This window comes from Octopus bimaculoides, chromosome 1, assembly GCF_001194135.2.
Source record: "Octopus bimaculoides isolate UCB-OBI-ISO-001 chromosome 1, ASM119413v2, whole genome shotgun sequence".
Lineage (NCBI taxonomy): Eukaryota > Metazoa > Mollusca > Cephalopoda > Octopoda > Octopodidae > Octopus > Octopus bimaculoides.
In genome coordinates, this window is record NC_068981.1 from 18,380,217 (window position 1) to 18,384,361 (window position 4,145).

Genomic DNA, 4,145 nt, shown 5'->3' on the forward strand with positions numbered 1-4,145 from the left:
ATATATATATATATATATATATATATATATATAAATACAAGTGGCTTCTACACAGTTTCTGTCTATCAAATTCACTAACAGAGCATTTGTCAGCTCAAGGTGCCACACACTGGGACTGAACTCAAAACGCAGTGGCTGCAAGACAAGCTTCTTAACCACACAGCCACCATGTCTGTGCCTGTCATTATATTTCTGAATTCGAAACTTACCAACGTTGTTCTGCCTTTCATCCTTTGAAGTGGTGGTGACGGTGGTGGGGGTGGTCAACAAAATCTTTACCTGGTGGGTACCAGATCAGTCTAATCCTCAACCCTCCTACTCGTACCCATTCACACAAATCCATACCCAGCCTCTCTAATAATATCCACCCACACAAATTCAAGGTCTCATATCTATGCTGAGGAAAAAAGTGTCAATTTGAAGTGTAAAAACAAAAAAAAATATATAAAAAAAAAAGAAATTTATGCTGTTGTCAGCTGAAACACCTTTTCTGAAGTTTTGTAGACATTACAGTGAAAACTGCAGGGAATCATAGCCTAGTTGAAGATGTACTAATTAAGCTACAAAGCTTTTATTATATACTTACCTCTTGCTCAATCACCCTTCTTATTATTTACTTCTCTTAATTAACAGTTTTGTCGTGTATGAATACATCTTTAATTACTTTAGCTTGCTTTGATGTAAAAATATTAAACTCATTATCAATGTCTTTATCTTTAAAAACAAAAATGTCTGCTAAACATAAATAAAAATGTTTCTTCTGCTTCTATTTCATCATAAAGATAGTAAATTTAATGTACTTTTGTTGTTGTTGCTATTATTATTATCATTATTATTATTATTATTATTATTATTATTATTATTATTATTATTGAGGTGGCAAGATGGCGGAATCATTAGCGCGTTGGATGGAATGCTTTGTGGTATTTTACCCTTCACTGCATTTTGTGTTCAAATTCCGCCGAGGTCAACTTTGCCTTTCATCCTTTTGGTGTTGATAAAATAAGTACCACTTGAGCACTGGGGTCAACATAATCGACTCATCCCCTCCCACAAAATTGCTACCCTTGTGGAAAAATTTGAAACCATTATTATAATTGTTACAATTAAGGTGACGAGCTGGCAAAATAATTAGCTTAGAGGCACTTTTTACAGTGTTTTTTTTTTTTTACTTTCTGAGGTCAAATTCCACTGAGGTCAATATTGCTTTTCAACCTTTCAGGATGGATAAAATAAAGTTTAAGTGAAGAAGTGAGGTTGATGTCATTGACCAACCTCCCCCACTTAAAATTGCTGGCCTTGCGCTAAAATTTGAAACAATTATTATTGTTTGTAAGGCAATAAGGTGACAGAATTGTTAGTACCTTGGACAAAATACATAGTGACTGCCTGAATGGCACCCATGCCAGTGGCACATAAAAAGTACCATTCGAGCCTGGTCGATTCCACTCCAATCGGACTGGCTCCCACGCCAGCGGCACGCAAAAAAGCACCATATGAGCATGGCTGATGCCAGTGCTGCCTGATTGGTCCCATACTGGTGGTATGTAAAAAGCACCATTTGAATGTGGTCATTGCAAGTACCGCCTGACTGGCTCCCGTGCCAGTGGCACATAAAAAGCACTGTTTGAGCATAGTTGATGCCAGTGCTGTCTGATTGGCCCCAGTGCCAGTGGCATGTAAAAAGCACCATTCGAGTGTGGTCAATGCCAGTGCCAACTGACTGGCCCCCATGCCAGTGGAATGTGAAAAGCACCCCACTACACTCTTGGAGTGGTTGACGTTAGGAAGGGTATCCAGTTGTAGAAACTCTGCCAGATTAGATTGGAGCCTGGTGCAGCCATCTGGCTCACCAGTCCTCAGTCAAACCGTCCAACCCATGCCAGCATGGAAAGTGGATGTTAAACAATGATAATGATGACGATGATGATGCATTTCTTTTGCCAGTTTATATTCTGAATTTGTTGTAGTATGGTCAACTTTACCTTTGATCTTTCAGGGGTCAATAAAATAGGGACCAATCACGTTTCGGGATTGATGTAATCAACTAACACTTCATCTTAGAATCGCTGACCATGTTCTCTTTTATTCTCTTTTACTTGTTTCAATCATTTGACTGCGGCCATGCTGGAGCACCACCTTTAGTTGAGCAAATCAACCCCAGGACTTATTCTTTGGAAGCCTAGTACTTATTCTATCAGTCCCTTTTGCCGAACTGCTAAGTTATGGGGACGTAAACACACCACCATCGGTTGTCAAGCGATGTTGGGGGGGACAATCACAGACACACAAACATATACACACACATACATATAAATATATATATATATATATATATATATACGACGGGCTTCTTTCAGTTTCTGTCTACCAAATCCGCTCACAAGGCTTTGGTCGGCCCGAGGCTATAGTAGAAGACACTTGCCCAAGGTGCCACGCAGTGGGAATGAACCCGGAACCATATGGTTGGTAAGCAAGCTACTTACCACACAGCCACTCCTGTGCCAAAATTTGAAACAATTACTATTATTATTATAAAGACAGTAAAAGCCAGTGAGCTGGCTGAAACATTAGCACCCCGGGCGAAATGCTTAGCATTATTTCGTCTGTCTTTACGTTCTGGGTTCAAATTCTGCTGAGGTCGACTTTGCCTTTTATCCTTTCGGGGTCAATAAATTAAGTACCAGTTGCATACAGGGGTCGCTCTAATCGACTGATCCCCTTCCCCAAAATTTCAGGCCTTGTGCCTTTAGTAGAAAGGATTATTATAAAGACAGTGAGCTAGCAGGATTGTTTGCTTATCAAACAAAATGCTTGGTAGAATTTCTTCTTGCTCTTTATGTTCTGAGTTCAAATTCTGCTAAGCTCAACTTTTCCTTAACGTACCAATGAAGTATTACAGCTGGTGTCATTAACTTGTCTCATCTCTCAAAATTGCTGGCCTGGTGCTAAAATTGGAAACCACTATTATTATTGCTTGCTGAGTGGTTGGTGTTAGGAAGGGCATCCAGCTGTAAAAAAATCCTGCCAAAACAGCCACAGAAGTTTAGTGCAGGCTTCGGCCAGACTGGCTCTTGGCAAACCGTTCCACCCATGCTAGCATAAAAGGCAGACATTAAACGATGATGAGGACAATGATGATGATGATGATGATGTGGTATTAGAAAGGGCGTCCAGCTGTAGAAACCATGCTAAAACAGGCAATAGAGATTGAAGCTGTTCTCTGGCTTGTCAGCTTCAGTGATGCCATCCAACCCATGCCAGCATGGAAAACAGATGTTTATAGATGGTGGTGGTGGTGGTAGTGGTGATGATAATGATGATGATGAAGTGGTGAGTTGGCAGAATTGTTAGAGCATCAGACAAAATACATAGCAGCATTTTCCTCTGTCTTTGTGTTCTGAGTTCAAATTCTGCTGAGGTCAGCTCTGCCTGTCATCCTTTCGATGTCACTAAAACGAGTATCAATGGTGCACTGGGTAGATGTGATTGACTAGCCCAGTGGTTCTCAACCAGTGTCCATATGGACCTTGGGGCTCCTTATGACCCTTGGAGGTCCACATAAGATGTTGTTGTTAAAATTTATGAGTAATAAGATTGGCTGTACTTCAAAAAATACTCAAAATATTTTAACAAATTTTTTTTATACAATTCCAAATAATATTTAATTATAAAAATATAATGGGATTTTTTTGACACAGGGGTCCAGTAGAGTAAAATAGGAATTAAAGAGGTCTATAGGCAAAAAATAGTTGGGAACCACTGGCACTAGCCCTTCTTGAAACTTTCAGGATTGTGCCAGTAGTAGAAAGAATTATTATTATTATTATTATTGTTCAGTAGTTTTATTTTTATAATGTGCTTTCACTTCACTACCGAGTGCAGCTCTGTGCGCCTTGGGTATGTGCTGTGGTTTGCTGTGGTGCTCTTATGTTTACTGTATTGAAAGTGTTTTGCGTAGAATGTGTGCAGTACCCAGTAGTGCAATTTTCTGTATGTTATATATATTTGTAAGTCCTGGTGTTTTTGTTATGTATTTGTCTGAATATTTTTTTATTATACCTAAGGCACCTACTATAATAGGAATTGTTTCTGCTTTTAGATTCCACATTCGAGTTATCTATTATTATTATTATTATTATTAT

The 4,145-nt window shown here is 39.0% G+C and overlaps 1 protein-coding gene across 1 annotated transcript in view; it reads left to right on the forward strand.

The window, feature by feature from the left end:
* Positions 1 to 4,145, forward strand: part of LOC106867686 (protein unc-13 homolog D) — a 162,546-nt gene that overhangs the window by 94,880 nt on the left and 63,521 nt on the right. The gene's annotated exons all lie outside the window — the stretch shown is intronic.